The 27,485-nt window shown below is 45.0% G+C and overlaps 1 pseudogene; it reads left to right on the forward strand.

Moving 5' to 3' along the window:
* The first annotated feature begins 419 nt into the window (after positions 1–419).
* LOC128110435 (cytochrome b-c1 complex subunit 10-like) overlaps positions 420–27,485 on the forward strand; it is a 36,476-nt pseudogene continuing 9,410 nt past the window's right edge.

Consider the following 27,485-nt stretch of genomic DNA (forward strand, 5'->3'; position numbering starts at 1 on the left):
TTGCACACAGAGGGCACAGGCTCGGTGCAGACAGTGTCGCACGAACATCAGCTGAGAGGGGAGCAGACAAGCCTCCTCCTCCAGTGCATTTTTCCAAGCATCTGGTGGGGTCGGAGGGCCAACAACTCCTGGCTTTGCCCGTTATTACCAAACACCTTCGCCTTGGCATCAACTAACAGACTATAGTCTGGGAGACTAGCATCCATAGATTATGTGCTTAGCCTGCTCAGGGCTCCGTATTCAACCCCCAGCACCTACCATCCCTCCTGCAAAGAAAAACAAGCTACCTGTAACGATGGAGAAAAAATTGGGAAATAAGCTTACATTTACAATTATGAACTTAGCATTAAAACAGATTCTGAGTACAGTACTGTTGAGCCACAGAACAGAGGGACCCTGAGTGTTCAGGCCTGACCACCATGCTGAGCAGGTTCCTGGGCCCATGCGACCATGAACCAGCCAAGAATTGGACGCAACAGCCAGCATGTGGGGTCCTATAGGTGCCATGGGGTGTTGTGGGTCATGGACAGGCAGCTGATCCTAGTCTGGGACCCTGTGTCAATGGCAAGTTTAAGAAGGATGATCAAGTAGGCTGACCCTCCACCGGTCTCCATGGCTTCACACCACAGGGTACCTCAGGAACAGCCTGCCCGGGTCTATGGCACAGACATTACAGTACCAGTGGAAGGCTCTATGTTGACAAACATTTGACATATCTTGATGCCTGTCTTATTAAACAGAGTTTTCATACTTGCAAACAAACAAACAAACAGGTTAATAAGACACAGCAAATGCTGGTTTCATGCAGTCTGGTGAAGTGTGTGTGTGTGTGTGTGTGTGTGTGTGTGTGTGTGTGTGTGTGTTTTGTGTATGTGTGTGTGTGTGTGAATGTGTACATGTGTGTGCATGCATGTATGCATGTATGTATGTTTGTGCACACATGTGTATGAGTGTGAATACGTGTGTGTGTGTGTGTGTGTGTGTGTGTGTGTGTATGCATGTGTTGGGGACAGAATGACTTCACACATGCTAAGCACAGGCTTCACTACTGACCTCCTTCCCCAGCCCAGGCTAGTTGTCATTGCTGTTAGCAAGAGCTGGCCCAAGGAAAGCGAACAGAAGCATCGTCTTGGTGAGCAGTGCCACAGTGGTGACCTGACCTTACAAAGTGGTGGATGAAATGAAGGAAAACACCCTGAGAGGACATTTTCAGTAACTATTTCGGAAGACCAATTGGTTGGTTTGGGCTCGCTCTGCTTCAATGATTTTGGTCCCCTCTAGGTGTGAGCTCAGTCATCCTGCCAGCCCACACATTCTCTCAGAGTTTCCCACATTTGGCTGCTATCCAGAAGGCTTTGCCTATAACCAACTGAGAGGCATCTGTGCCTAGAGAACCGCCCACCGTCACAACATACTACATTATTTACAAGTTCTGATGCAGGTTCTAGGACAAGAGAGGCAAACCATTTGAAAGGTGTTCCTCTATACTCTGGGGGTGCTGGTCTCTCAACCTTGGACGAGAACATATCGACGTTATCAAAGATTGATTTGGGCCCCAGAGCTGTTGCTTCTGCACACGGCCCTGTCCCCACTCTCTGGTGGTTAAACAGAGTCGGAAGTTCCTTCTCCCAGTGACAATCGTGAAAGTTCATTTGGGAGCTGAGCTCTGAAACAGTGTCTTTCCACATTTACATCTGTTGATAACCTAGATTGCAAGTGGTCTACACAAACTTTGGGATACCCTGATCTCGTGGGTTGAAAAGTAGGCAACAGTGATGCGACAAATGACCACAGGAATGACATGTCCTTGGAACACGATGCAGACCATGTTATGAGAGCAAACCTGGAAAGCAAGAGGAGGAAGGGTCCAATGATCTCATTTCCCAAGCTGAGGCTAATCTAGCCATGGTGAGGAGGGTGAGGAGGAGCCAGGAGTGACCTGAGTTCTGGGCACAGTCTCTGGGAACCAGGCAGCCAGGGCAATACGAAGAGGCTGGAGCCTGAATGGAAGAACTCCTGTCATGGATCGAATTATGTTCCTTCCAAACATATACTGAATTCCCAATTCTCAGCACCTCAGAATATGGCCTTATTTGGAAGCATGGTTTATGCAGAGATTAGGATGAAGTCATTATAATGAATTTAATCTAACCAGCATCTCACGAAAGGGCATTTGAACACAGAAATACAGCTGTACAGAAAGAAGAGTCTGAGGAGGCACAGGCAAGAAAATGGGGATTGTACTGATGTACTCAAAAGCTGTGGAGCATCACAGGCTGCTAGAAGATTCCAAAAGCAGGTGAAGCCCTTGCTGAACAAGTGTGAAGACTGGAGTTTGGATCCCTGGAACCTGCTGAAATGCTGGGCAGGTGTAGTAAGCCCTGAAATGCTGGGCAGGTGTCGTGAGCCCTGAAATGCTGGGCAGGTGTAGTAAGCCCTGAAATGCTGGGCAGGTGTAGTAAGCCCTGAAATGCTGGGCAGGTGTAGTGAGCCCACCCTGTCTCAACATCTCTTTGGAGTGTGTTGGAGGAAAACATTTGACATCAACACCTGGAATCCACACATGTGCACACATGTACACACACACACACACACACACACACACACACACACACACACAGGCACACATGCATACACACAGTCCCCTCCGTCTCCCCGCAGAAATCCAGAAACTAAAGGAAGCAATAAAGAGTTCTCTACTCAAGCTGTTGGGAGGAAGCACAGTCCTGTCAACGCCTCCATTTCAAATTTTACTTTGCCAGGCCCTCAACTCCTTGTGGCTAAGCCATCCTGCTGATAGCAGTTTGTCACTGCATCTTTTCAGATGACTACAACTCACACACTTCCTCCATTCCCACTGCCCCCAGCCAGGCTTTAGCCCCAAGACCTTCTGCCGGATGAACAGATGAAATCGTTCTCTCCAGCTGTACTTCCCTCCCTCTGTATTCCCAGCCTCGTTCCCAGAGCTGTCTTTCTCTTGCTTCCACTCCCATTTCTCTTAGACCAGAATCCAAATCCCACACCATGGCTGTGGCCCTCTCCCATCCGGTCCTGTCTGTGTCTCTAGCCTCAAGTCTATTGACACGTCTCCCATGTCTCTTTTCTTCAGTCTTCACATCCTGCCCTCCAAGACTAACATTAAGATATTGGGCTATGGCATGTGTTCTTTCCTTTTGACATTTGAGATGCTGAGTGACCTCATTAGGAGTTCTTTCCCCTATCTACTCTTTGCCTGGCTCACATCATGCTTTACAGCTCTGTGCGCTCTAGACCGTTGAGGAGCTGGAGGGCTGAAAAAGCCGATTGGGTCATTTGGCTCAAGTTCAAAGACCTGGGATCCAAGGAAACCACTTTTATAACTGCAGTTCAAGCCAGCAGAGGCGGGGTGGGTGGGTGGAAGGCTTGGAGTCTACAGGCCAAGAGTTAAGAGCTCTGATGTTCTTGGGTGGATGTCCCAGCTCAATTAAGAATTTACCGTTGTTCCATCTGTTGGCTGGATCTGGGCAAGATCTCAAAGGATGATGAAGCCCATCCACAGTGGTGAGCTTGGATCTTTATGCAGTCTACTGATTCAGATGTTGATCTTATCTAGAGATATCCTAACAGATATATTTAGGAAAAATATTTTATCAGTTACCTAGGTATCTTTTAACCCAATCATGTTGAGACAGAATTAACCAATACAGGACTCATCATAGATGCCATTTTTGTGGATTTAATGCCTCTCTTGAATCCACTGTACTGTTTTGTGTCACTATCAGAGCATCAGTAGTATTGGACCGTCACTGCCAGCTTGCTTGTTGGTGTTAAGCTTGTGTAAATTCCATGAGGACAGAGATCAGACCAGCAGTTGCTCCAGAATTCCTGTAAGAGATGCTTTATAAAAATAACATTGGGAATTAATTTGTGCTAATAGAGGTCATAGGCCAAAACCTTCCCAAACTATTCTTGGCCTTTCCTTACAGAGGAATTATGCCACCACTGTATCTGCTCTATAAAATATACCCAAACATTGACTAAGTGAATGAGTGAACATGTGAGATGTTCTACATCTCATGTGGGCATCTACATCTGCAATGCCCAAGGTCAAAACCAAATGTATTGACTCTCAAGTGGAACTAAAACGTCTTAAAATCCTTTCTGCCTAATAGCAGACTTGGCTGGTTGATAGTAGTCCCAACTGTTGGAAGTAGAAAGATGCAAAGACCATGAGCCAGGCTCAGCTCCACCATGAGAAAGACTGACTAGTTACTCCTCATCCTCCTTTGATGTCAGTCCTTCCTGCTGCTTACTAAGCACAGATGTCACTATCCACTTTCCATCAGCTGCTGTTTTCTCTCAAAGAGCACCTGTAGCTTGAGTTTTCCTGCCTGGCCTACAGTCAGGACAAATCTCTCTCACCTGCCAGTCCCACAGCCGCTCAAACCCGACCAAGTAAACACAGAGACTTATATTGGTTACAAACTGTATGGCCGTGGCAGGCTTCTTGCTAACTGTTCTTACATCTTAAATTAATCCATTTCCATTAATCTATACCTTGCCACGTGGCTCATGGCTTACCGGCATCTTCACATGCTGTTTGTCATCTTGGCGGCTGGCAGTGTCTCCTCCCTCAGCCTTCCACTTCCCAGCTTTATTCTCCTCCTTGTCCCGCCTACACTTCCTGCCTAGCCAATGGCCAATCAGTGTTTTATTTATTGACTAATCAGCAACACATTTGACATACAGAACATCCCACAGCAAGCACCCTTTCTCCAGGATGAAAGCTGTGGAGGAAGGATCTTACTGATCTCTAAAGATACTGCATAAGCAACACCTGCCTTTGGTTTATGAGTGGATTGGCCTTCGGCATGACCATTTAGTAACCCAGGAAGCAAAGCATCATTAGTACAACAACAGCTAAATTCAAAAGGGATGTTGAATTAGAAAAGAATTGGAAGGGAGAAGAAATGTAACTGAATGATGCTCAGTAAAAATGAAGTTGGAGGAAGAATTTCTATTGATCTTGAAAGAAGAGTAGGGCTGACTAATTAATGCACACTTCTGATAGTTCCATTGCTAGATGTTCAACAATGCCAAATACCTTAAGTGGTTTTTGAAATTAAGAAGACATGGAAACATGAGGATTTTCAAAGGCTTAATAGATTGGCCAAATAATGGAGGGGGAGGATTGAGGAAAAGGGCATCGAATGTACATAAATGTACCGTCCTTGCCCCAGATTACTGATAGAAAGCTCTAAGTATTCTCAGGAGATTTTTTTGTTCCCACTGTACATTCCTTAAAAGGTCTTAGATTTGCTTTTTTAAAAAATATTCTTCTGATGGGATGGAGGATTTTATCTTCTAGATTGAAGAATAAGAGGTTCAATACTATGTTGATTTAGTTGTTAACTCAACACAACCTAGAATTGCCTGGGAAGCAAGTCTTAGTGAGGAATAATGTAGATCAGGTTGGCCTGAGGGAATAGGGGATTGTCTTAGTTACTACTTGATGTAGGAAGACTAGCCCACTATGGGTAGCACCATTCCTGAGGCAGGGAGTACTAAACAGTACAAGAAAGGAGAAAGCTAGCTGCAAGATAGAGAGCAAGTAAGAATGCATGCATTTCATATTTTAGTCTATTAGCATTTTTCATTCACAATCTAACGCATAAGACAAGCTAGAGAGTAGGGGTGGAGCTCAGCTATAGTGCTTGCCTACCATGCATAAGGCCCTGGATTCAACCCCTGGCACCACACAAGAAAAAGAAATAGCTTAAACAATCCCTGTTGTAGCATGAATCTTAAAAGTTCTTATTAATAAAAACAAACCTGGAGCCAGTTATTGGGGTGAATGCTGGAAGATCAGAGAAGCAGAACAAGCCACAGCTACCTCACCTTGCCAATTCCTCAACTGATCCTGTTTCCTCAGACTGGATGCCTCTCAGCTGAACTGTGCTGCGCAAAAGCCTAAAAGCTTAACCAGCCCCTAGTTCCTGGTTTTCCCGCCTTATATACCTTTCTGCTTCTGACATCAATTCCTGGGATTAAAGGCGTGAGTCACCATGTCTGGCTGTTTCCAGTGTGGCTTTAAACTCACAGAGATCCAGATGGATCTCTGCCTCCCAAGTGATAGGATTAAAGGCGTGTGTGTGCCACCATTTTCTGGCCTCTGTATCTAGTGGCTGTTCTGTTCTCTGACCCCAGATAAGTTTATTAGGGTGCACAATATTTTGGGGAACACAATATCATCACACCCTGTTATCAACTACTAGTGATGAAAGAAAAAAGGAAACAAAATTATTTGAGAAATTTTAGAGAAATGTACATTCTCATTCAATATTGACTAAAGTGCAATTTGATATAATTGTTTTTGAAAACTAATAAGAATGTACACCAAGACCCATCATGTTTTTCTCCTTTCTGTCAATAAATAATCATAGTTTATTTCATTTAACTGACATAATCAACTATAAATATTTATGTTTAAACATAAGTATATATCTTTATATTAAATATAAAGGTATTTATGTATAAAAACACATAAAATGCTTGTCTTTATATTTTAATATATTTTTTTGTAGCAAGGTCTCATTATATAGGCCAGGCAGGCTTTGAACTTTTTAATGCTCCTGTTTCAGCTTCCTGAATGCCGTGATTTTAGGCATGACCTACCGTGCCTAGCTCTAAAGACATAGCTTGTTTTGTAATGGCAAAAAGTTGAAAATAACCTAAACATTTAGCCAGATAGGGTTGATTAAATAACTAATATCACAACCACTCAATGGAATGAATAATAAGGAAAGACAAAAATCTTCAAAAGTCATTTGTTTTTTAGAGCTGATGTTCTCTGGTGTATGAATAGTAGTGGTTTCAAAATACCGTGGGCAGTACGCTTGCAATTCCCTGATTGTTTCCTTGAATATGCTTTTCAATGGTGTTTCACACACACACACACACACACACACACACACACACACACACACACACACACACACCACACCCCTGAAAGGAAATAAACCGAATTTCAAAAGTTGATTTTTATACTTATGAGTGAATTTCCTTTATCTTAATTTTTCTGTAGTTTTTTTTTTTTTTTTTTTTTTTTTTTCATGCTGAAATGTAAAAGAAAGAAAGAAGATAATTGCTTCTTGGAAATTCACCCTGTTACCTCTGGGTGGTCTGGTCTATCCATTCGGCTCCAGCTAAGGCTGATCAGAGTTCTTTATTACACGCTGTTATTCCCACCTAGCTTGCACAAAGCATGTTACAAATGATTTTCCTCTCTGATTTCTATAGACAAGGGGTTGAAACATTGCAGAGAAAGAAGGGCCATGAAGAAGTAGGGCAAACGCAGGCTGCATGTTGTTGGCAAGACCTTAAAGAGAATTCGACTCTGCTTTTAAAGCCCAGAACTCGAATGCCTTCACCGCATTCTGCTCTATTGTTCAAGCCCCATTTGGCTGTCACATGCCTTCTCATCAGTTGGGATCCGGCCCTTGCATAATTGGAACGTGAATGAAAAGTTGGTTTCTCCTGCTGTCCCAGCCTCTGTTGTCGAAGCCTTCTCCTCTAAGACCTCCGATGAAATGTTTTTCCAATTTTAAAGAGCCCTCCTCCCTTTCCGCGACTCGGAACTGCTTGCAGCTGGGCTGCCTTCCATGGCTACTCCATTTGCAGTCAGTGTTAACTTCGTTAACCTGTTCATGTTGACTCATTATGCGGTTTATTATCTATTTCGGGATTATGTAGTTTTGCAGTAACTACATCCTGCTAGTTGGAGATCTTCTAAGATTCATTGTCTTAGTACTTTCTCCCAATAAAAACGATTAAGCAAGGACCTCCTTAAAAAGAATCCAGACAACACAGTTCTGTCACATGGGGAGAGCTAGTTAGTACAGAGACATTCTATCTGTGGTAGAGAAAAGAAAGAACTAGGGTTGGATGCAGAGGCATTTGTCCATTCCTTGTCTGATTTAATCTCTGTCATGTTCATAATTCAAGTTGTTCTTTTCACTTTCTCAGAGACCCAGCATCTCAATTTAAAGCAGAATACTATATGCCTTCTAGATAAAACACGTGATTGGGTCAACAGTCCAGTCAAAGGGAATCAATTTCTTATACGAATACATTAAATGGCAAGATGTCATTGAATGACTAATATCTCGATTAAAGACAATACAATTTATATTTGTATAATACTTGTATTTGAGATTGTATGATAAATAAAATGTGCCTGGTTAAATGAACCAAGTATAAACTTCTCCAAAGCCCTTCCTACGAATTAACATAAAAAGTGATGTTAACGTAATAGATGGATGCATTTGATGTGACTTCAAGTTACATGCATCTGAAATAGTGTGGTATACAAATAAGGTTTTCGGTCTTCAAGACTCTGTTAATGTTTTAATGGTGAGAATTAAAGAATATGTTTTAAGGACACAGATTCCACACATGTTTAAATTAAAATGACTCTACATGAGGGATATGTAAATCTCTAAAGAGTTTATTGAAAAAGTAGACCTATGGAAATGAACCTTTCCAGTGTTGATCATTTAACTCTGTCAGGTGTAATTTTGGGGTCACTAGGAATCAATGGTGCTGGCAAATCTCTTCTACTAAAATAGAATTTTCTTTGATGCATACAATTTGTGCTAAAAATTGGTCACAAGCAATGTGGTTTCAAAACCGATGAGTCCTGTGGGCCATTGACACTCTCTCCTGGCGAGTGGGGTGGCTCACTTCAGCTGGTAAATAAGAACATAGGCTGCTCTTTCCCATCAAGGTTAGTTCCCAATGACAGGAGTCTTGAAATAATGTAGGGATGGAATTAATCAAGGTCTCTGAACATACGTCATATGCTTCTGTTTTGCAAAAGTGATTTGGGGATATGAAAGTCCTGTTAGTTGCTTATTATCATATGCAGACCTCTTATTTTAGGGCTTTGAATTTAAATAACCACTCAGAAGGAACCACTACTAATATTTTGAATCCAGCTAAGTGTGTAGCTCTGGATTTTTAGGTACAAAAACCATCTGTCTTTTAGCGTGAGTCTTTGGTTTGTTGGTTGGTTTTGTTTCAAGACATAGTCCCTGGCCCATGCTGATGTGGAACTTGCTACACAGCTGGGTACCTTGCCCAGCTTGTACCTCCAGGGTGGGAGTCAACAGGCCTGTGCCGCCTTGCCTGTTTTATGCCATGCTGGGGACCAAACCCAAGGCTTAGTGCATGCTAGGCAAACACCGTGCTAAACTGAGCCACATTCCCATCCTACATACATCTTCTAATAGTCATAGTAAGATGCTGACAACCCTTTTCCATTATGAAAGCGACATTCTCAGTCCCAGAGGACTGAATAACATGAGAGTCACCATAGTCGCTCGAAAATGACATTCATCGACTCTAAAATGACATTGACTTGCATTGCTTGCTTGATATACTTGCTAATAGCTTCTTAATGGCTAAGTGCAAAGAGCTAGCTCAGAGCCTCTCCTGCTTGACTTCTCTGTGTGTTTTTCTGCTTGGATCCCTCCCCTTTGGTCCTAGGTTCGGCTCTCTCCAGGCCCCCTCCCATCCCTCTCAGAGCTCTGCTTCGGCTGGCTGCTCTTTTTCTCCCCCAGCCTTAGCTGCTGGTGTTTCACGGGGCTCTAGCTATTGATCATTTTCTCTCCTAACTCTACAAACCTCCTTTGTTTACCTTAACCTCTCTCAATATGGCAATGGCTCCCATAATTATCTTTAGCTCTACACTTCCACTTGATGGATTGCAGGTACCAAGTCAGATTTATTGTTTGCTCTGCCCTTGGCCTGTCTTCCCAGATTCCCTCTCCCATTGGCGGTGTGGCTCAGGCTTGAAGACACAAGTTCAACCATGGTGACTCCTTTCCCCTCACCCTCTACCATGCATTCTCTCAATTATAGTACGAATATATATTTTAGATTTGATTCTTCTTCCGTCTCCACTGCCAGAACATCGCGAGAACTCTCCCTCGTGTCTTAGATTATTACAGAAGCATCCCAATAAATCTAGTTATCAGTTTACCAATCTTGCCATTCTTTGTGGGATTGGACGCAGGCAGGAAAGGGAGCGATGGTAAGCTTTGCCTTGCAAATGTGTCTTAGCAGTCACCTGGCAGGTGGATCCAATCTTCTCCCCTTGTGGAAACAATATGTCATCTACAAATTCATGCTTGAGACTCGTGCAGTCAAGTTAAAAAACAAAAGCTTTGTAACGTTTGAAATCTGCAGTTCTGTGTTGGACTGCATTCATAGCTCCCCCGGGGTGCCTGCAGGCTGTGGGTCACACAATGGATCTGCCAGCTAAGGTTTCCTTTCAAAGCCACACCCAGGGAGCAGTTTTCTCTAGCAAGACAGCATGGCACTGTGGGAAAGCTCTGGCTCTGGGCTTCTGTGTGTGACGGTGGTGCAAAGCACATCCTCTCTCCAGCCTGCCAGTTCACCCTCTCCCTGATCTGCAGGATGGAAGCCTGCCTCCCTGAGCCCGTCCAGTAACGCATCTGCTCGGGAGAGTTCTCTGCTCCTCCCTCTCTTCTTCCTCCCCTTTGGCTCTCTTCCTTGCTCTCTCCTTTTCTCCTCCTCTTTCCTTTTTGTTGCCTTTTTTTTTTCATTTTGATCTTTAAAAAAAACCGTAATTTTACGTATTTTTATTTTATGTGTATAAGTGCTGTGTCTTTCTGTATGTAAGCGCAGCAACACCTGGGTACAGTGCCCGACAGCCCAGAAGAGGGGCTTCTGATCCCATGGAACTGGAGGCTGCAGCCATGTTTCCACACTGGGAACCCAAAGCGGGTCTTCGGCTAGTGCAGCAAGTGGTCTTAAGCGCTAAGCTACCTCTCCAGGCCCTCATTTCAATCTCTGGACACTTTGCCAGCAGGCTGGCTGTTTTGTCGGCTGTACAGGTGATGGGTGATGGGGTGCGAGCCCGGGATGTAAGGCTTTTAGCGAAGACACTGCCCAACCAAATAAATGTACTTCGTCATAGAGAAGAAAATCATCTTCAGATCAACGGAATGAGTAGGAGGCATCCATCGCCCTGATGATGTGAACCTCCACCCTGTCTTTCCAGTCACAATGCAGAAGACTTCTTGAGGTCAGAAAATTTCGTATTTCTATTTATAACTTTCGAAAGGCCTTTCACAGTTTCGCAGAGAACTCGAAGTGGTTTCTAAGTCAGGAGTTCTCCTTCCCTCCTCTGTTGCCAAGTAGATAGATCTCTTGTAGATAGCTCTCTGTCATTAATCATCTCAAGTACCCCAGGCCTGGGGCCTCCAGAGTTGTGCAGTTCATCACCTGAACATAATCTGAAAGCTCCTGGCACCACTCCTCCAGCCCTATGCTACTCTGACCTCTTCTTTGATGTCCAGAAATTGGTGTCTCCCTGGGTATATTCTTCATGATTCCCTGTTTTCACTGGACTGGGGTGGAGGGGTGGGGGGGTTATAATGTGTTTGTAGACCAATTAATTGTATTTCTTTTTTAGTAATAGTTTTTATTTGTGGGATATCGTGAGGCACGGTCCTTTAATGAATCGAACTTAGAGTGAAAAAACAGCAGAGCTAGACTCTTTAGAGAATGTCTCGTGCACCCCTCTGCCACCACGCAGTTGTTACAGCCTTTTCCTTTTGAGCAAACTGGATGATTGATCTGTCTCCACCACACCAGAGTAGTGAATGGTTTAATGCACTCGGGGGGGGGGGGGGGGGGAGGGCTCAATAGAAGTGTAAGATAAGACGTGCTTTAGTCAAAGAAAAGGCAATGCACGTTCTGTCAGAGGTAATGGATGCCGGGGGTAGGTGTGCAGATACTACAGAGTCTGGACAAGATTCCCCAGGGTGGGCTGGAATGCCAGCCACTCACGGTCCTGTCAGAATCAAGTGGCTGAGAGAAATGGGCTCCAGGCTTCCTCACTGCAGATGCCGGTCTGTGTTCAGACAGGAATGATTAGGACTCCATTTTCTCTCAGGTACATTGTCATTCAGGAGAGAATGTAATGATTATTCATCATTGGTTTACAGCTTCAAAAGCAACAGGTGTTCTGTGGAGAAAATCATGGGGGCGGGCGGGGAAGGAAGCAGGCCATTCCGGGAAGGAGAATGCTAACGGGCCCCTAAAACACATCATCGTAAAAGACAGCAAATTCACCAGCCATATGGGAGCAGTCAAGGGAATCTGGTTGTTTAACAAAGGTCTTAGAGGGGTCAAGTTTGTTCTGTCTGACTGGGCCTCTGGTACCTGAGGCTGAGGGCTTTTATGCCCATCTTGCAACATGTGCCATCTGCCTGAGCCTGTGTCTTTGGAGTTAATTTATTTCATATTTCATTAGACCTGAAAGAAACCTTAGAGATCATCTGGCCTTTTGGTGCCAGTTAATATGCCTTGAGCAGGCAGATGTGTGTGTGTGTGTGTGTGTGTGTGTGTGTGTGTGTGTGTGTGTGTGTGTGAGAGAGAGAGAGAGAGAGAGAGAGAGAGACAGACAGACAGACAGACAGACAGACAGACAGAGGGGGTAGGGGTGGACGGCAGGGCACACACAGTATGCGTGTCTACATGTACCCAGGGCCAGATCAGACGCACTGGCCACAGCTTTTCCTTTGCTAGGTTTTTAATTGTCTTATTTTATAGATGGTGAAACTGAGTCCCCCTGTAGAGTGATATCCAAACTGGGAATACAATTTTCTTTCCATCCTAGAAGAATTACTTGATTCCAAAAAGAACTTAAAAAAGCAAGTTTACGCCGGGCGGTGGTGGCGCACGCCTTTAATCCCAGCACTCGGGAGGCAGAGGCAGGCGGATCTCTGTGAGTTCGAGGCCAGCCTGGGCTACCAAGTGAGTCCCAGGAAAGGCGCAAAGCTACACAGAGAAACCCTGTCTCGAAAAACCAAAAAAAAAAAAAAAAAAAAGCAAGTTTACAGGAAACCGGCAAATTATGAATTGTGTAGCTTCTTATACAGTTCTCTCTCTCTCTCTCTCTCTCTCTCTCTCTCTCTTTTTTTTTTTTTTAGTGTCACTCACTTGTGAGTCAGACGACGAGAAAAGAGGCATGGGATAAAATGAAGGGTGACTCTCAGGAGCTCCAGCTACTAGTGAGGACCAGCCCCTCCCTTCACGGCCTCACTTTTCAACACCCAAAGTGGACTCATTCCTTTACTCCTCACCCACTGAGGGGTGACGGCTTTGAACAGTGGAGGAAAATACTCCACTATTTGAACTCCTGTGGATAGGGAGCACTAAGTGATGTAGTCGGTCTTCGCAAATATGGGTGTTTAATTAGTATCAAAGGAACGGCAAGCATTTCTGGACCATTGTTTCAAAGAAAATAGCTTTACCATGAAACCGTTCTGTGTTTTTCGGAGGCCTGCTGTCAGCACCCTCTCCACATAGGACACAGGACGTGCTATTTGACGTCCTGACCTTGTCAGCATGGATCTCTGTAGTTCCGGATCTGACGGCAGTGTGGTTACCCTCCTCCACTGCCTTAGGCTTTCCTCTGCCCACCACTCCAACTCCCCGCTGGGCAGAGGACTTCTGGTTGCGTCTACTGGTTACAGGAGGCTGCACGTCACTGGGAGCTCCCTCTGAACTTCTGATGGGGACAGCCATCAGCTTGTGGAGACACACTCTGGGATGAAGTCCTCTGGTGTGTGTGGATGCTTCCGGTTGCGTAAAGAATGCTTCCGAAGTGCTTACTCTCCAGGGGACTCTGGCAGAGGTCTTGCTTACAGAACCTCCGCTCAGACCCAGACCCCATGGTTGTCCATCCAGCTGTTTCTCTCCTCTGGCTGCACCGGCTGGGGCGTCCTGGGGAGCTGTCACACTGCGGGCTGTTGTCATCGCTAGAGTTCTGTGGTCCCCAGCCTCAGCTGGGTGCTGGATGCTGTCCACATGGCCACCAAGTTTCTTCATTAGCCGACCCTGCCCAGCCTTTCATAATTACTCCAAATCCTTCATGCTTTCTGGTTTCTCTTCCCTCTCAGTTTCAACAAGTGAGTTTGCTTCCTCCTCAGGAACATCACAGTTTTCTTTTCTTTTCTTTTTTTTTTTGGGGGGGGGCAGGTTCAAGACAGGGTTTCTCTGTAGCTTTGGAGCCTGTCCTAGACTAGCTCTGTAGCCCAGGCTGGCCTCGAACTCACTGAGATCCACCTGCCTCTGCCTCCCGAGTGCTGGGATTACAGGCGTGCGCCACCACCGCCCGGCCAGTTTTATTTTCGAAATGAAATAAAAATTCCTCCCATTTTCCAATACAGTCCACAAGCCTCCTTGTGGGGTGTCCACTCTTCCCTCCCTGTCCAGCCGAGGAGGCAGGACCTCCGTCTGAAGCTAACCCTTCCCTGTGCTCTCTAGCTCGCCTCCCCCTCCTGCTCTGGTCCAGGGAAGGTCAATTTAGAATTTCAAAGATCGATATTTTTTTTTATTATTCAATGAATTTAGCCCATTTCACACACTGTTGGCTGCTGCTGCGTGTGTGCCTGTGTGCACAGGTGTGTGTTTGTGGGGGTCAGGGGTCAACATGGAGTGCTCCCTCCATCTTATGGTTTGAGACAGGATCTCTCACTGAACCTCACTTGCCAGTGAACCCCAGAGATCTTAACCCTACCTCCTGCACACAGGCATAGACCACTGTGGAAGGCTTTTTACGTGTGTGTTGGGGATCCAAACTCGGATTGTCATGCTTGCATGGCAAGCTCTTTGTTGGCCAAACCATCTCCCCCGCCCCTTGCTCTCTCCTTCTTGAGTGACTCTCCCCTTCTCTGCCTTCGTTTGTGTCTCTGTTAGGTTTTTGTCCTTTATTTTTTGTGAGGTGTTTTTGTTTGTTTGTTTGTTTACTTTCCTGCTCGTTCCTCAACTCTGGTACTGGACTTTCTTACTCTATTCTGCTTGCACTATGAACTTTCTCAGAGCTCCGCCCTGCTATTTTATGCTCTACTCATCAATTTCTTCATCCTGTCACCATTGTACTGTCATTTACATAGTGGCATGCCTATAATTATTACAGAAACGTGAGTGTGCAAAACAACTCCCCCCCCCCCCCCCCCCCCCCCCCCCGACAGAGTCTCGCTATAAGTGTCTCTGCTGGCTTTGAACTCATGGTCTTTCTACCCCAGCCTGCTCAGTCCTGGGATGACAGATGTGTGCCTCTATGCAGGCATGACTTTATTTTTAAAGCACTTCTTGTTCTGATTTTTGCTGCTAATAATAATTCAACCATTTGGTTCAGGATTTCTCAGTGTCAATACTATTCACTATTCACATTTGGGGCTAGATAATTCTTTGTGGTGAGTGATGTCCCGGGCAGCATCCTTGGCCTCTACCCACAAGATGTCAGCCGCCCTCATCTTTCAGCTATGGCAGTCAGGAAAGACGGAAGATGTAATTTTTTCCCCCTGGTTGAGAACCACTGCATTTAGTTCTTAGTCTTTTTGTTTCCTGTTTCCCCTATCCTTTCTCTCCTGTCTTCCCTTCTTCCACCTCTGGAGGAACAGCTGGGGCTATGAGGACTCTATGTGTAATCTTAGCATCCTGTGGGAAACCTCCAGTATGCAAATACTTACTTTGCCGCTGGCTCCTACAGCCCTGTGACTCGACGCCTGCTTCCTGCTGAGCCGCTGGGACTCAGAGACCTTTTCTCCTTTGCTGACACAGGCTGTCCCCTCCCCAAGCTCACTGTTGTGGACAGTTGTTCTCTTCAGCAAGGGCAGTTTAGTTCTTCCGACGCTTATTCAAACCTCGGGCCACTTGGAAGCTCCCTAGGTGTGATATCCTGTTCCCAAGCACCTGCAAAGCACCTGCCCGGAGGAAGTATTTTGTGGCGCCCACTCCAGGTTATTAGGAGGAACCCTGGAAGCTCAACTAGAAGTTTCCCGATGTTGTCTCCTCTCCTTTTGAGTTCCCATCATCTTTTCTTTCTCAGAGTTTTGGACCAAGAGATAGTAATGCTTGGAAACTTCTCAACCGGGCCGCAACACTTCCTCTACCTCCATTCAATCTCGCAGCTCTGTCTTGCTCCTGCCCTAGAATTTTCTGTCTTATTTTTGGGGGTGGGTGGTGGATACTGGGGCAGGGGTAGCCAATTAGACATTGGCGTTGTTCTGAAACTCCATGTTCGTTTACTCCTGGCATCTAGAATCAACCCCCCATTCCTACCACCCCACCGTCATAGACAGAAGAACTCATTTTGAAGGAGGTCGATTCAAGTTTCTGTGCTTTGCACTTAGAGCAATGTTTCCCCTTCACAGAGGCAATGGGCCCCAGCCCCAGCCTTAACGTTCAGCATAAAAGACAGAATGGGAAATAAAAAGAAATTACCAAAGGGGAAAGGTATAAAATATAAAATGTCTGGTTGCTGAACTTCCAGGCTTCTTTTTGCCAAAGACTTGCAAGGCTCACCGAACATTCATTTCTCTCAGACCTTAATGTCTTTGGAGGTCGAGGCTAATGCCGGCCTCCAAGGGCAGTTGGGAACACTAGGGTCACAAATCGCTTCACACTCCCCCCTTCCTCCAGACTCAGGAGTGGATCTTGCCATCCGGCGCTTCCAACAGTTCAGGAATCAGGGTTGAGAGGCACCGCTTGGTGGAGGACTTGCTGTCTGTGTGAACATGGCCAGTAAAAATTGGAAGGGAGTGAAAAGTACATGTATATGTGTTTTAAAAGTTATTGGCAATGGCTGGCTGTTTCACTGCCGGTAACGATCACTCATTTTTTTTTCCCCCTCTAATTCTGTTCAGCTTTGTGCTGGACTGGTTCAAACAGGAAGCCGACACGATGTCTACCAAAAATCATTTTAATCTCCGAGTTCCATAAAACAATATACGACACTCGTATAACTCAGGTTCCTGGAACGAAGCTTGTACAACCAAAGCGCTTCCAATTTTATTTTTAGAAACTGGTTCATGCGTTTTTTACATCGAATTAGGCTCAGTTCCTTTCTGTCTCAGTTGCGGGGGGGCGGAGAGGGGGTGTGTTGTTTCTAATCACAGCCAGTGGGTAAAGAGTAATTTGTTTCTCATCTGCATTCTTTGCTTTGAAGAGACCATCGACTCTATTCATAAAACAAATGCCATTTTGGTTCCCTCGAGGAGCGACAGCCTGCAACATCTCTCCTTGACAATCAGACAAAACGAATGCGATGACACAGATTTTATAGTACAGTGAGCCAACCTGACAGGGAGTCACAGTTCTAAAGGGTCACAGTGACAGAGACTGACGCCAGAACTGGTGGCGTGCTGCTTTGTGGGTCCTGCCTGCTGTGCGTCCGAGCTGAGTTCAAAACCCTTGCTGACTTCCAAGCAGCCTTAGGAAACCACTTATAGTCCAGCTGGTGCCTGAACCCCCAAACTACTGCCCACAGACAAAAAAAATCCATGGATGAAAGAGAAGGAGAAAATGGGACATAATGAGTCCTACATACTGATCGTTGTGGGTGTGTTAAGAGTTTATTCCAGTTAAAGAGATAATGCATCCTAAACAATCGGTTCTTTTCTGATAGTGTGTGGGGGTGAGTGCGCATGCACACGTCTGGAAGCCACGTAAGGGTCATCCTTGGGTGGTGTTCTACAGGAGCCACTTCCCTTGTCTTTTGAGACAGTTTTTCACTGGAACGTGGGACTCTGACTAGTGGGGCTCTCTGTTAGGCTAGGCTGGCTGATCAGTGAACCCTGAGGATCCTTTGGTCTCCATATCCCCAGAGCTTAAATATATGTCAAGGATCCTGTACCCTGCTTTTACTATGGGTTCTGGAATCAAACTAGGTCCCATGCTTACTCAGTAAGCCCTTTACCAGCTGAGCCCTCTCCTCAGCCCTGGATTAATTTTCAAAAGGTTAAGTGGCCGTTAATGATAGATTTCAAGACCTTACCAGAAAAAAAGAAGAAAACCCCCCAAAATATATTTACACGGAAGGTATTTTTAAAAACGATTTCTTGAAAGACAGGCTAAACACCGACTATCATATTCACTTTAAGTGTTGAGATCAGATAACAAGTAAATCTTCGGTAAACCCCTCACAATCTGGAATGGGCTCAGGAAAAACAGAAAGGAGAATTTAGAAGCAGCCACAAAGATGAGAGATGTGGGCCGCCGGATGACAAGCTCTTAGAGTAACTGCCAGGGGGGTTTCTCTGCAAAGCTCAAGCTGCCTGGAGTAGCTGACTGACCCTCGGCGTGGGGTGCCCGTCGATCAGTCCTTTACATTCCCACCGAGGGCCCCTCCGCAAATTGTTATTGTTGTTTTTAGGCTTGTTTTCACTTCCTTCAACTTTCTGTTTTGAAAATTTTCAGACCCACAGAAGTCTTGAAAGACTAGGAACAATCATTTCTAAGACCGTGGCAGATAGTCGGCCCCTTTGCCCTAAATACATCAGAATATAGCTTCTAAGGGAAAAAGATGTCCCTCCCACAAAGGCACAATTCCATCACTACACCAGGGGTTTCGCGTCATTGTGACATGGCTGTTTAATTACACAGAATCCACATTTCCTACAGTGTTTCCTATGGTTTCCCCTTCCCCCCAGGCTAGGTCCAACAGGAATCACACACTAGTTGGGGATGTTGCTCGGTGGTAGAGTACCTAGTATGCTTAAGTCTTTGTTTGATATAAAATTTGTAAGGAAATAAAAAACCAATCATACACTGGCCCGGCATAGTGATGTTGTGTGCTTATAATGTCAATAACAGAGAGGCTGAGGCAAAGGGTGATAAATTTGAAGCCAGCCTGTAGTACATAGCAAAACTGTGACTCAAAAGCCCAAATAATAGACCTTATTAAAAAAACAAGGAAATAAAAAAACAAGTAGAAACGGCTACTGTATTTGATTGACCCGTATCCTTAGCCCTTTAATCTGGAAAAGGGGTGAGCTAACGTTTTCTGTAAAGGGCCAGGTATAAATACACATGTTTACATATACAACAACATGATAGTAATATAAATATTTTAGGCTCTGCAAGGGATACTATATATGTTCCAACTATTCAAGTGTGTTGTAACACCTGATCCCAGGCTGTAGACAGTATAGGAAGAAATGTCACTCATTGTGCCTCAACAAGTTTATAACATTTTCAAGTACCATAAATATTCTTTCCTTTTGGGTTTTGTTGGTTAGATTGAGACAGGCTTTTATGCAATCCAGGAATTCACGATGTAGACAAGGATGACCTTGAACTTCTGATCCCCGCTGCTCCCACCTCCTAAGTGCTGGGATTACAGGCATGAGTTAGCATGCTGAGTTTATGTGCTTTTGGGGATCGAACCAAGAGACTCATGCATGCCAGGCAAGTATTGTACTAACTGAACTGCATCCCCATCTCTCTTTGGAGTTTTTAAAATTTTATTTCAATGATTTAAAAATATACAAATCATCTGCAGCTCATAGGTTGTAAAAAAAATAAAAGAGTAGGTGGCAGGGCTTGGCCCTTAATTAGCTGGCCCCTTATAAAGAAAACTATCCTGTCTTTTTAAATAAGGAAACTTTTGTTGAGGTATATAAAAGTGTGTATAGTTTGAAGTGGACACTCAGATACCGTAGGAAACAACTGTAGCTTTGTTTTATGAAAATACAGCCATTTATTCATGTTAGTATGCTGAGCCAAAGGTGGCTAGCACCAAGTCTAAGTGTGTGATTATGGTGTGCTTCCAAAAATGGGTTTTGCCGTGTGTGTGTGTGTGTGTGTGTGTGTGTGTGTGTGTGTGTGTAGCGCTGGGGATGGAACTAAGGTCTGACACATGCTAGGCAAGTACTCTACCACTATGCTATAGCCCCAGCACTTTGAAGTTGTTTTAACTGCTATTATCAGAGTCCTTACGTAGCAAGAGTATGCAGCATCTGAATACCTGTCATGACAAGTGACCCTGCCTGTCAGGCCAGCCTAGTGAGTCTATGTGACAGCGATGCATTCAGAACTGTGTCGGAGGATGCGATGGCTCCTGCAGATTCCATTAGCCATGTCAATTCTTCCTATCAAGCTCTACCTCAGCTTGATCCAGGGCGTCAGCCTTACTTTTGAAAGAACAGACTCAGGGAAAGGTAGGAGTCAGCAGGGCCAGGAATCTGTCGGTCTGGACTAGTGAAGTTGGCCTTTATCAGCAAATCTCCCGGGAGTATTATTTTCTGGGGCTTCACCTGGCTGGAGAGAGGCCTGTGCATTGTCAATGGCAAACTGGCCAACGAGACCAATCAAGGCAGGCCCGGTGTCTTGTCGGCTGCATTTATTCATGCTGGGTGCGCCATCATCTGGCTTTGTTGGAACAGAAATTGGAATGGCATCTTTCGGCCCGAGAATGGTGATTTGTGACTCACGGAATTGCCTCCTGAAACACAAACGGGCCGTCTCATTGGTTCTTGCTGGAAGGCTCCAGCTCTCCTAGGTATTCCAGGCACTTTAGTTTGGCTACAATATTCCCAGATAGGATCTCAAACGTGAAGTGAGGTGGAATTCATGCTTTCAGGACTCAAAGCCCAGCATGGCTGTAAGCCAGTCATCTTGGAGGCTCATTTAGGAAAGAGGTCTTAATTTGGGACATGTCCAATCGAATGATGGTCCCCTGCTGAGACTCAGCTCCCTCCCCCCCTCCCCGCCCCCCAGACACTCACTATTGTATGGGAGAATCTGTCGGTAGAAACATACTCCCAGGACGACATCTACATTGTCGATTTGTAATGTCCCTCCAGTGAATGTCACACGCGTGTTTTCAATAAAGATTCCTCTGTCAGTCTCAAGCTGAAGAAGCCTGCATCAGCCATGAGGAACTGAACACATTTGGGGATAACAGTATTTCTGGGCTTCTCATCCTTCTAATTTTCCCACTTCTCAGATCAAACGCTATGCTAATATCCATTTTTTATTAGTTAAATAAATTAACCTGTAGTGGTAATAATCACCAGTAAATGAACAGAATCCATTTGTAAGTGTATCCACCACATTAAGTTTATGTTGCCATTTATTTATGATGATATTTCTCCCCCCTCTGTTAACTACTTTTACCCCACTAAAGGCATTGAACAATCAGCTTTTCTAATTCATTGAAAAGGCTTTTTTTTATTTATTTTTTTTTTATTTTTATTTTTTTTAAAAGATTTATTTATTTATTATGTATACAGCATGTATGACTGCAGGCCAGAAGAGGGCACCAGATCTCATTACAAGTGGTTGTGAGCCACCATGTGGTTGCTGGGAATTGAACTCAGGACCTCTGGAAGAGCAGTCAGTGCTCTTAACCTCTGAGCCATCTCTCCAGCGGCTTTTTTTTTTTTTTAATGGAAAAAGAGTACTGAATTCCTGGTGATTTATTCTTTTGAAGATTTTTTTTCTTCATCCATTTTGGAGAAAGCTAGAATTTTATTTTCATTTACAGGAGGAGCGGCTGTTGGTAGTTCAGCCCCTCCCCTTCTCTGGCCTTCTGTCTCGCTCATGTTTCCATGCCCAGAGCATCATAAATAACCAATGAAGTAAAAGACTGTCTAAACACTGGGGCTCAATTTCCATAAATGCTCATGTTAAAAATGCATGACTGGTATGCAGTTTTAATTTTAGCCACAGTGTAGTTTCTGTCTGTGGTCAGTTCTCTTGGCATGCCCTGCCTTAGCCGTTAACTCTAAAGCCCACTGGAGATGAAAAGCAGGCATCTATGGGGGCAGGTACAGGTGGTGGCAGCTGCTGCAAAGCAGATTTGGTTCTCTCTGCACAGCACTGGCCTCCGGGACACTCTCAGAAATGAACTCTAGTCAAAGGATCTCAAACCGGAGGCGATGGAGAGGAGTGAGCAGGAGGTGTGAACAGAAGCTACCCTTTGACCTGTAAACACAGTAAAATGATACAACAGGCACCCACCCTCCTCCTGCCCCTATAATGTGGTTTCCACGATAGATGAAGGTGTGCCGGAGATGCTGGCCTCCGTGGCTGTCCTGAACCAGAGCATATGTGGTGCTTTAGCCATGACTTGGGCTTAATCACAACTGAACGAGAGCCTGGGACAGGCCAGTGACTGTCATCAGTGCTGTTGATGTCTAGGAAAGCTGAGAACGGTCGAGAATAATTTCTGTCCTTTCCCAAAATGCATCAGTAAGTATGCCAAAATGTGGTCTGTGGATCGGACAGAACTGTGGGGAATAGAGGCAATGAAAACCCCTCTTTGATTCTTTTTCTTTCTTTCAAATTGTTGCTTACACAACTTTTGTTACCTGTGAATAGGATCCTGGGGTCTCTGTAGGAAGTAGCCTGTTGACAGACACACCTCAGGAGAGCTGTAACTCTTCAGCCAGGGTCCTAACAGGACCTCAGAGTCCCGAACTACGTGGCCATTCAGGAAAACAAACCATGAGGCAATGTCCCAGAGTGAAGGGCTGGTTCTTTGTCTTCATCACCACGAACATACAGTGTTGAGACAGTTCAAGTCAAACAAAAGAGTGAAGTAAAATGTGGCTACAATAAGCTAAAGATGCAAAGATCTATGGGTCACGTGGGAATTGATCAGCTTGGTATCCAGGAGGCAAAAACGACTCAGAAGCATCTAATTACAATTAGAACCAGAATTCCAAGCACGGGTATCCTGTTGATTTTATGAACACAGTTTTTCTTATGTGTACCCCAAATTTCTTAAGGCCCCAGGCCCTTTACTTCAGTTTCCTGTGCAGAACTTCCTGCAGGAAAATTTGCAGGGGTAGCTTAATACGATTGTCGACTTATGTTGTCTTTTAAAAGAAAAATAATGTGTTGGCCAATTATTATGAGTGAAATGGCCAACAAAGCCAAGCTGCACTCTTTATTGGAGGAGGTACCTGTGGATGAAGAATGGAAAGTCAAGAAATAGCCTTGCATAGTCTTCCGCCTTAGCTTGAAGTTCCAGGCAACCCGAGAGATGTTTGGAAAAACAACACTGCCACCTGCTGGTAGGGTCATGTCATTGTCCTCTTTGCTAGCGGATGGTGCTCTCTTCCACCCAGAATTTGTGCTCCTGTGCGGAAAGATCTAATTTGATTTGAAGCTTTGAAAACTTTAAATAAAGTCTAGACGACATTTCAGACAATTTGGTTAAGCTCAAAGAGGTTGAAAACAGAGGTCCCTTCACTGATTCTATTGTGAGAGAGGGATGTGATTTGGGTATCAGTGATCTTACCTGAGGCCTTCCTGGTGTTATTTTTCAAATCTGTTACTTATCTGATACACAAGACTCTGCTTCCTGTATCCCAGGCAGGCCTGGGACTCACCGTGTAGCTAAAGATGACCTTGAACTTCTGGTTCTTCTGCTCACTTCTCTCAAGTCTGGGATTTCAGGTGTGGATCACTATATCCAGTTTATTTGAAGCTGGGGATTGAGCCCGAGGTTTGTGTATACCAGGCAAGCCCTCTACCAACTGAAGAAACCTCCAGTCTATTTTCCCAGATCATTCTAACAGATTTATAACATGACCCATGTCCTAGGAGATGGTAAGGATTCCTGCCACTGAGGTTGCTGAGGTGGCACCCGGGCTGTCGCGTACTGCTCTGAACTTTGACTGGGCACAGCCAGCCTAAGGCTCCTGCTCCGAGTGAGTCAGAGGGGTGGAGGGCTGACAGGGTTTTCCTTTTCTGTCCAGTGGAGAGGAGAGAAGGCCGTGGAAAGGAAAGCAGCCTTGGACCTACTGTTACGAAAGACCAGGAACCTCCAAAGGTGGTGAATCCTCTGTTTGGGAAAAGGCCCAAGAACCTCAGCACCTAATAGGAAATCCAGCCTAAATGAGACATCACCTGCCTTGTCAAACAGCTCCGCTGTATCTGGCTGCAGCAGCAAAGGGCCATCCTCTACCTTTGGCTGAGAGGGCCTCCTGCAGTACACCAGCTCAGCCAGCTTGGACTGTCAGAGGACTGCTTTAGCTTGTCCACAAGCACAGCACAGGCAAGAGGAGGAGCAGAGGCTGCTGGGCTGGGTGAGAAGAAAGCAGCTGGAAGGGAGCTCTCCCCACTAAAAGACTGCCTAGCCTTCAAGCAGGCACCAATACAATCACACTACCTTGGAGGAAAACAAGAAGGCTTTGTGGTGGTATTGTGTTCCCCAAAATATTGTGCACTCTGATAAACTTATCTGGGGTCAAAGAACAGAACAGCCACAATATTAAACATAGAGGTTAGGCAGTGATAGCACACGCCTTTAATCCTAGCATTACGGGAGGCAGAGATCCACCTGGATCTCTGAGTTCAAGGCCACACTGGAAACAGCCAAGCATGGTGACTCATGCCTTTAATCCCAGGAAGTGATGGCAGGAGGCAGAAAGGTATTTAAGGTGTGAGGACAAGGAACTATAGCTGGTTACGCTTTCAGGCTTTCGAGAAGCAGTTCAGCTGAGATCCATTTGGGTGAGGACTCAGAGGCTTCCAGTCTGAGGAAACAGGATCAGCTGAGGAATTGGCCAGGTGAAGAAGCTGTGGCCTGTTCTGTCTCTCTGATCTTTCAGCATTCACCCCAATACCTGGCTCTAGGTTTGTTTTTATTAGTAAGAACTTTTAGGATTCGTGCTACAAGGCTTAGCCAGTGGTGATCACACATGACAGAAATACATCTCACTGTGATTGGTCTTCCCGACTGCCCTGTGTCACAAGAGGAAGGACAGGCTGGGGCAGCTGGTCCACAGGAAGAAATGTATCTCCATTGCTTTCATGGGTTGACTCAGAAGACAGAGGTGCTCTGGCTAAGCTGGAGGAAGCTGTAAGGAACAAGTACGACAGATACAACAGGAACTGCGGACACCTGTGAGACAATGTCTGGGCTTCAAAGTCTGTGGCTGTCATTGCCAGGCTGGAAAAAGGTTAACTGCACACCGACCAGTTTCCTCTACATAAATAAAATCTGCTCTTCTGTAGGAATAAAAAGCACAATGAATATTCTCTCCTAAGGGTTGGGTGTGATGGGAAAGTGAAGGAGAGAGTATGGTTTTGTTTTTTAAATCACAGATAAGTTGCACAGCTATGGAGAATGTAGCTAAGCAAGTTGGTCATAAAGCTGCCTAGGCAAAAAAAAAAAAAATAGGTGAGTGGGAATTTTACTGTTACGTTATTCCTTCAGTTGTGGTTGAGTATTTCCAAGGGACTAGTTTACTGGAAATCCATGGTGGAACCATTGCTTTTCATCCAGGACGTTCTTCCATGGAGATCCAGGCATGCAGTCTGTCTTAAGAAGAAATAGTTACAGAAGAGCTGCCAAGGTGGTTCAGCAGGTAAAGGCACTTGCCACTAAGCCAGACAACCTGAATTCGATCCTCAGGACATATGTGGTGGAAAGAACAGACATCTGCAAGTTGTCATCTAGTTATGGTGTGTGCACATTTGTGTACACACACACACACACACACACACACACACACACACACAGAGTGCTTAATATAGTTAAAAAGAAATGGTGGGAATGAATGAAAAAAATACATTTGTTTTTATATTTCATTTCTGAAATGCCTTGCTGGGACTGGCCTATGACTAAACTTCCATTTGCCACCCCACCACACTTGATCCAAACTCCGTGACAGCCTCTTTTAAGGAAGAGAAGTGCTCACAGAGCCATCCTATTCCTTTTCCTCTACTTGATCCATGGAAGGAGACATGGAAGGCACTGGAATAAACAAGCAAGATGGATATATTTCCAAAGTCATGCTGTGGCCTCCGAGGACTATCTGTGTATCAGAATATGTATCTTCATCATTGGCTAGGCTGTTTCATAATTCTGTAGCTATTTAACATTGACGTGCAGAAAACTGATAGTCGTGGGAACATGTCTATGGGCATATAAATAAACCCAAGGCCAGGGAAGGGTAAACCTGCTTCTTTTCCACTTTGGCTATAGGAAAAGCTCCACTTTTGTTCCCATTTGCCCATTCATTGCAGAATTCCTCATCTATAGATGCTACTGCTGTCTGCATATGGCTTCTGCTGTCCTCCATCTGTTGAAATGGAAGCTTACTTTCAAAACCACCAAGCAAATGTCACCTTCGTCACCTATTTAGTGGTATTTCACATGGAATGGTCAAGATGGGCTCTGACTCTGTTTTAAAAATTACATTTTAGAATTAATTCATTTTGTGTACGTGTGTGTGTGTGTGTGTGTGTGTGTGTGTGTGTGTGTGTGTCTGTGTCTGTGTCTGTGTTTCTGTGTCTGTGATTGCACACATGCCGTGAGCTGCATGAGGAGGTCAGAGGTGATCAGACTTGCCCTTCTGCCATGTAGGACACAGGACTGAACTCACGTCATCAGGCTTGGTGTCAAGCTCCTGCGGAGTCATCTCTTAGGCTCCAGACGGAATCTTATGTGAGGATGTCATTTTCCCTGGTCTCTCACTTGAGAGATTAATGTAAGTTTAAAATATACTTGTGAATCATGACTATATTGTTTTCCTCTCAAAGACCCTTTAGCAGCAGTAAAAAGAAGCCAAAAGAGAGTCATCTTGGAGCTTCGTTCTATTTGGGGTTTTGGGAGGAAGTCGCACCAGAAGTAAGCCAGTGTTGAGAACCTTGGCCCTCCCTGAAGTGGAGAAAGCAAATGAGACTGAGGATTGAAGGTCTCTCTGGGATGGTCTCCCCTTGGCTGGCTCCATGCTCACCTACTGGTCCTGCCTCTTTATAAGCAACAGGACTGTTCTCCTGGAAGGACCTTCAGAGTCCGCACATCCCCTTGAACTGTCCCTGAGTCTGTGGTATTGTGTGAACATCAGGAGTCATTGGCTTCCGAGTGGGTCCGCTCTGCTTCCGGCTCCCGCTTTGCCTGACTAGGATTCTTGTGGGCTCTTGTGATGTTGTTGGAGGTTTCTGTTTCTTGGTTGATAGAGCAGAGCTGCTGTGAGGACAGGCTGCATGGACTAAGGCATATTGAACTTAACAATTGCTGAGAAGTCATAACTAGGTTTTGACCATTGTGTACAGTTTTACTGATTTTGTTTTGTTATTGATGTTTAACTTCAGATATCCAGTAGAGGGCATGAAAGGAATTGGTTTTGTATGGCTTGCTACAGACTATAGAAGGGATTGAGCAGCAAAAATGCAAAAGGGAATGCTTGAATTCTGCATTCCAGTTCTTAGACAGGGAAAAACATGATTATTTTCAAACATCCACTTGCGATAGATTGCAACTTTCTGCTGCTTCTTTTATTTCTGGCCTTTGCTTAAAACACTCAATTCATTTCTCTTTAAATCAGTTTACAAAACACACAGGAAGCTTTAGGTAAAATCGGTGATGTATATACAGATTGATTGGAGTCTGTGTTGGTTACTTTCCTGTTGCTGCAATAAAACCCCATGACCAAGGCAACTTATAGAAGAAAGCGTTTATTTGGGCTTACGGATCCACAGGGATAGGAGTCCATTGTGGCAGGAAAGCATGGCAGCCAGCAGAAGACATGGAGCAGAAGCTGTGGACTCACATCTCAAACCACAAGCAGGAAACACATGGGGAACGGCTCAAGTCCTTAAGCTCTTCAAAGGCTGCCTGAAGTGACAGTCTTCTTCCAACAAGGCCACACCCCTAAGCCTTCCCA

The sequence above is a fragment of the Peromyscus californicus genome, unplaced genomic scaffold (assembly GCF_007827085.1).
Source record: "Peromyscus californicus insignis strain IS unplaced genomic scaffold, ASM782708v3 Scaffold_15__1_contigs__length_86483966, whole genome shotgun sequence".
Taxonomy (NCBI): domain Eukaryota; kingdom Metazoa; phylum Chordata; class Mammalia; order Rodentia; family Cricetidae; genus Peromyscus; species Peromyscus californicus.